Genomic DNA, 6,961 nt, shown 5'->3' with positions numbered 1-6,961 from the left:
GTCGTTGTGGTTTAATCAATGCCGGCCGTCCTACATGGCATGGGTAGGGTTAACGTAGACAATTTTTGCAATTTTTTTTATCTTCCGTTTCTTTTCTTTTTTTCTTTTTCCTCCGCTGGCCTCAGGTGAGGGCAGTCCTCACCTGAGGTTGGCGACGAGGCTCAACAATGGCCAGCGGAGGGAAAAAGAAAAGGAAAGAGAAAAAGAAAAGGACAGGAGAAAAAGAAAAAAAATTATAAAATAAAAAAAATATATAAAATTATCTACATTAATGTCGGTTATGCCATGTAGGACAGCTAGCATTGACTAGACCACAATGTCGGTGATTTCCGACCAAAATTGACTTAAAGGACTAAATTGACAAATTGTTAAAAGGTTTTGACTAAATTGGTATAATTGAAAGATCTATGACTAAAAATTGATAATTTGTCAAAAGGTTTAGCATTATATTGGCACAATTAAAGGGTTTGGTAGTGAATTGGCCGCTATACAATAGGTTTATAACTTTTTGAACAATTAACATACTCTGCATTATTACCGGCTTAATGGTTTCTCCAAATTCGAGTTGATTTATTCAACGTCACTTTGAATTTGAGGGGACGTTAGGTATGAGATTCTCCATATCTCTCAAGATTGTACATAAATTCTCTTTAATTGTGCATATCTATGATTGATTATAATTGATATTGTAATATTATGTTACCTTAGATAATCATCTTTAAAACCTATAATTACCTCATGCAGTACACAGTTTTATTTTCTGCATATTCTTATCTTGGTATCAAAGTTAGGCGATCTTGAGAAGATTTTGAGTCGCACCAACACAATTCTATCGCTTATTCTTATCTTGGTATAAGAGCTAGGTGATTGCACTAGATGCACTCAAAATTTGGTGCGACTCAAAGAATTTCTTAAATATTTATCTTTATTGCGCATGAATATCTTGTCAAATGAAAGGATGGCCTGGCCTAAAAAATGAAAGGACGGGCTCTCTTTTGCGGCCTCTCTTTTTGTATTTTTCGGATCGAATTCTGGGGGGGGGGAAGAACAGCAGAAGTGCAAAAAGTTGTGTACGGAGCTTACTTTGGTGCCAAAAATTTCATTTGGATCACTTAAGTGCCAAATCAGAGGAAAAATGATCACTTTGGTGCAACGGCGAGAGATTCTGGCCAAATTAATACGTGGCATTTATAATTAAATTTTTAATCTTAGTTGGATTTTTTTTATAAAAAAATTAGTCTACGTGGCATTTCCACGTATATATTTCGATTTTTTAAATACTTTTCTGAATTTTTTTCTTTTTTTTCTTTTCTTTCTTCTCCCTTTGGTCACCGCCGGTGGCCGGCCTCCGGCCACCGGCGGCGGCCTCGTCCGGGCGAGGCTAGGCGGCTGGTGGCCGGCCTCCGGTCACCGGCGGTGACCAAAGGGAGAAGAAAGAAAAGAAAAAAAGAAAAGAAGGAAAAAAGAAAGAAAAGAAAAAAAAAGGAAAAAATAAAAAAATTTATTTAAAATAAAAAATGCTAACTGTACGTGCTGACTGTATCTCTGGCGAGTCACATCGGCTTCAGAAATTAATAAAAAAATGCCACATCGGATTTCCAGCCAAACTGATCGGAGTTGGCATTTAAGTGATCATTTTTCAAAAATTTTGGCACTTAAATGATCCAAATGAAACTTTTGGCACCAAAGTGAGCGCCGTACACAACTTTTGGCACTTCTAGTGTCCTTCCCCCAATTCTGGGCATCCTTTGACCATTTTCTACGAGAATTGTAATTATGAATATTCGATATGCTTTTCGTGTAATTCCATCTCTTTATGAATTTCCATTTTTTCCTTGCATATGCATATACATCCATACAAGTGTTTTCTTTTCTTTCTTTCTTTTTTTGGCAAAACATGGAAAAAGAAAAAGCGAGGAGTTACTTGGGCAAAAATGCCTAAAGTGGAAAAGAATAGTTGACAACTTTGTGAAATTAGGAAATTTTTATTGCTGAGTCCTTTTCTTCTATCGTTAATTTTTCCACAAAGATCCCTCCTGGTTCTATATCTAAAAATTGACATCAAATTAATTGGACTGGGGTCAAACCCAAAATTCGCTGGTCGATGACTAATTAAAAGCATTGAATTGAATGTACGAACTTCAAGAAAAAAAAATCATCTCCGTGGGGTAACATCGACACGGAGAAATGATGTTTATCCTTGTAATTCCCTAATTGAAGACTTTCCTCCTATTGGTGATGGAGAAAACATAATTCTTCTTCTTCTATCTAATGTCCTATATAACTATGGGTTGTTTGGATCTTCCAAAAGTTCCATGCTCTATGAGATATGCTTATTACAAAAATTTAATGAAGATCGTGAAATTTCTTGATGACACTAATGTTGGGAGGGCAAGTAGGTCCGTTTAATCCAAGAATAAGATTTGTTGATTTGGTTTTGAGTGGGATTTGAAAACCATTATTACCCTTTGGGTTAATATCACAAAAAACCGTAAACTAATACACTTATAATAAATTTACCCAAAATAAATTTTTTTATCAATAAAAATCTCAAACTAGTACACCTGTGATAAATTAACCCCAAACTAATTTTTTGACCACAAAAAATCCAAAACTGGTACAATTGTGACAAATTTATCCTTCGTTAATTTCCGTTAAATTTGATTAATACCATGAAAAATCACAAACTGATATAATTGCGGGAAAACACCAAATTAGTACACCGGTCAACTTCTACGTGTCATCCAACTCATCAATTTGACGGTAAAATTTTACGAAAACTAATGGAGGGTAAATTTGTCATAGATATATCAGTTTGGGGTTTTTTGTAGTAAAAAAACCTGAAAAATTTAAAATTAATGGAGCATAAATTAGTAAGATAAACTATACTGGAAAATCATGAAAATGTTTAAAACTAATTTAGGCTGGGAAATTCTTATGTGGACATTCAGTTAGCGTCGCTTGTCCTATGTGACATAGCTAGCGTATGATATGGATAGAAAACGACGTAGTTTGACTTTTGAGTTTATTTTCCCAAATTTCCTTTTTTTTTAGGACTATTTTTTTTGGTCAGATTTTTTTTTTAGGACTATGGGAGGTAGTTTTATGGACTCTTTTCCCTCTCTATCCACTAGCTTTAACTAGTTATCCATCATCTCCTTCTTAGGAAAGTATGTTGGAAAAAATAAAAAAATAATGAAATTATCTAAGGCGTGTAATGATTGTTCTTAAGGATAATTCCGCCCCTTGAAGTACGAAACTCGGTTATCTTCCCATGATACAATAGATTTTCCTCTATACTCCACACTGATTAAATAGAGGGAACATGAACAAAAAGAGAATTTCTTATTTTTGATATGTTTTTAGTGTGATTTAGAGATTCTCTCTATAGGCAAATAAAGGATAGAGTTAATAAAGAAATAAATCAAATCAAACGTGACAAAGCTGTTGCAAATTGATTGCGATCATAATTTCCATTAAGGCTGTTACAAAACAATAACTTTGAATATTTCAAAACCGTTCACTTCTAACCCCTTCTCTAGAGTTAATAAAGAAAAAAATCAAATCAAACGTGACAAAGCCGTAACAAATTAATTGCAGTCATAACTTCCATTATGGCCTTTACAAAACAATAACTTTGGATATTTCAAAACCGTTGAAATATCCAACATTTGTAACCCCCTCTCTCTTTTGTAAGAATAATTGTCCAAAAAGTCATAAACGTATTGTAAGACAGCCAATTTAGTTATAAACCTTTTAATTGTGCCGATTTAGTAATAAATCTTTTGACGATTTGCCAATTAAGTCTAAACATTTCTTTTATCAAATTATTCCTAAACCTTTTGAAAATTTGTCAATTTAGTTCTAAACCTATTATTTGAATATTTGGCAAGAATGACTATATTGACAAATCGTCAAAAAGTTTAGGCATAAATTGGCAAATTATTAAAATGTTTATGACTAAATTTGGCACAATTGAAAGGCTTATTACTAAATTGACAAATCGTCACAAAGTTTAGGACTAAATTGGCACAAATGAAATGTTTAAGACTGAATTGGTTTCTGTACAATAAGTTTATGACTCTTTGAATAATTTTCGCCTCTTTTGTACATTCATTCTTCCTATCGTATTATCAAAATCTCTTCTTTAATTTATAGAATTCATCAGACTCTAGTGTTTTTTTCTTGGTTAAATTACAAATAAAGGTTTGAATTGCCTTCATTTTCTCAAATAAGGTCCTGAAATGAATTTTGTTTCAAATAAATGTCTAAAGTGACTGTGTAGTTTCAAAGAATGGCCTGGCTTTCCGAATGGTCAATGGCATTTTTTTTTTACCTTAATTTTGATTTTTCCCCCTTTCCTTTTCTTTTTTCCTTTTTTTAGTTTTTTCTTTCGGCCACCGGCGACCACTCGGAGAGGGTTGGGCGAGGATCGCCCTCGCCAGCCACAACCCTCACCCTGGGTGAGGCCGACCCTTGCTAGATCTAGGCGAGGGTCGCCTCGCCAACGACCAGTGATTCGCGAGCGAGGGTCGCCTTGTCGAGGCGAGGCTATCTCTTGCCGGTCGCTGGCGAGGCAACCCTGGCCCAGATTTGGAGAGGACTGGCCTCGCCTATGGCCGGAGAAGGTGGCCCTTGCCAGATCGGGCGAGGGCGACCCTCGTCTAGCCCTCTCCGGGCAGTTGGTCAGGCCACCAACGAAGAAGAAAGTAAAAACCATGAAAAGGAAAAAAAGAAAGAAAAAATTAAAAGAAAGGAAAAAGGAAAAGAAAAAATAATTTAGAATTAAAATTGTCTTTTGATGAAAATGCCCTTGAGCGACCAGAACATTAAGTTAGTCTGTCATGGACACTTTATGCCTTTACTTGAAAAAATGATAGAACTTCAAATCTTTATTTGGAATTTTCCCTTTTTATTACATTTACTATGGCAAATGATTTTGTCTTTTTTGCACACTCGGCGCATACGCATCAACTCTACTATGTCTAAAGTAAATTATCTTACTTTGACTGGCAAATTTTCGGTATCCAATGATTTGATAGAAGACGATTCAATTAAGTTCAAGATCTTAACAATCTATATCTACTAAGTGAATCTATAGAACACTAAATCACAAGCAAATTTATTGTTTATTTCAGAATTTTCTAATTTAATATGAATTTTCAATTCTATCGATTCCCGTAACAACCTATCAAATTATGTATTTTTTGCTGTATACAGGACAAATATACGACGTTTTTGTAGTCTAACACCTACGTCAACCAAACTCTGTAATTTATAATGGAAATGCTGATAAATGGTTTCATATTTGGTTATTTATGTTTAAATGTGATATATTTGTTAAGAAAAGCAATGTTTTCCAATATCTTGTTAACTTAAGATATACTCAAACAGCCATAGTACTTGAAACTAAGATATCTTTACTTTCTATCATGAGTGAATGAATTTAACTCAAGTTTCCATTTTTTTTTAAATATCTTACTTTACTTTCAGTTTTCTACGTTGAGAAAAAAACTAATTTTATGAATTTTACTAAATCTTTTGTTTTTTATTCGATTTTTCCTTCCCAATTCAAATAATATGTACTTTGCTTTATGCTTCATATAAATCGTAGTTTTGACATCTACCGAAAAGTATACTCTTAATTGAAGAAAAACTATAGAATAAAAAATCACAATAATAAAAGTAGCCAAGATAACTAGAGTGTATTCCTATAACTGTTTTGGACATCCAATTTACATCTCCCTCATCTTATGACTATTCAAACTTTAAAGAATTATGACAAAAAAAAAAACTCTAAAGAATTGAGATCCAAAAAAATTCTTCTCGTTATTTATGCAATTAAACTATTTTCCCTTCTTTTGGTGCCCAACACTAGGAATGCGCTTGTGTCATGGGTCGATCGTCTCTCGGCTGTGACATTTGCACGTCTATTTTGACATTTTGAAAGAAAGAAAGTATTTTTTTTTGGCTTTCCGATCAAACTTAAAATATTATGTAAAACTTCAAAAAAACATGAAAAGTTTAATGGGAATTTACATATCAACATTTATATATCATGAAAATTTTAAGGTATTTCGGGTAAGAAAAATTCAAATTACGAAAATTGATACTTATAAAAATAAAAAAGTTAAAAAAGTGAAAGTCGTTTAATACATGAGAATATGAAAGACTACATTTTATTTCAAAAGCATATTTTAGCCAGTTTTCTTTTTTCTTTTCTACTAAAGTATTTTCATTTTATTTCTGTTATGCTGCCTGCACGTCAATGCTCGTAATTGTATAATTTTGTTGTCAATTATCATATGTACAAGTGTAATTAAGAAGGCTACTCACATTATGTGCAGGTCAATTTAGTTGACTTTACCAGAAAAATATATATATATTAAAATGGTTGTTCATATTTGACATCCATATTTTTTTTAGTCACGATGAATGATGCGATAAAAGGTCGTTATCACTTCATAAATTGAAAAAATGGCAATTTTATTTTTCCGTTGTCATGATGAATGATAGGATAAAAGGTCGTTATCGCTTCATAAATTGAAAAGACGGTAAATTTTCACAATTTTCACTTAAAATTTTATAAATAAATCGCATAAATGTAATCATATATAACATAAGAACAATATTTTTCCTACTCAGGAGGTGAGAAAAGCTAAAATTTTAATATAAATTTATGAAAATACTAATATTTCCACCAATAAAGTTATCGTGTTCCTCGTCAATGTCCTGTCGCTATTACATTTTTTTTTTCAAAATGTCACTATTTCATTGAGTACTAAGAACTGAAAAAGGCCTTCATCCTCATCGATGACGTCGATAATCAATATATTTTTTATGGAAAGATACTCATTCTTTTTTCTAATGTCAACTTCTTCAATATAAAGTTATTTTACTGCACATCAATGACGTGTTGCCGTAGAAGTCAGAGTGTAGTAAAATAATTATTCAGATCCTC

Source organism: Syzygium oleosum, unplaced genomic scaffold (assembly GCF_021117445.2).
Source record: "Syzygium oleosum isolate NSW1041296 unplaced genomic scaffold, Sole_v2.1 Sole_v2.01, whole genome shotgun sequence".
Classification (NCBI taxonomy): Eukaryota; Viridiplantae; Streptophyta; class Magnoliopsida; order Myrtales; family Myrtaceae; genus Syzygium; species Syzygium oleosum.
Note: the sequence above shows the minus strand (reverse complement) of the source record.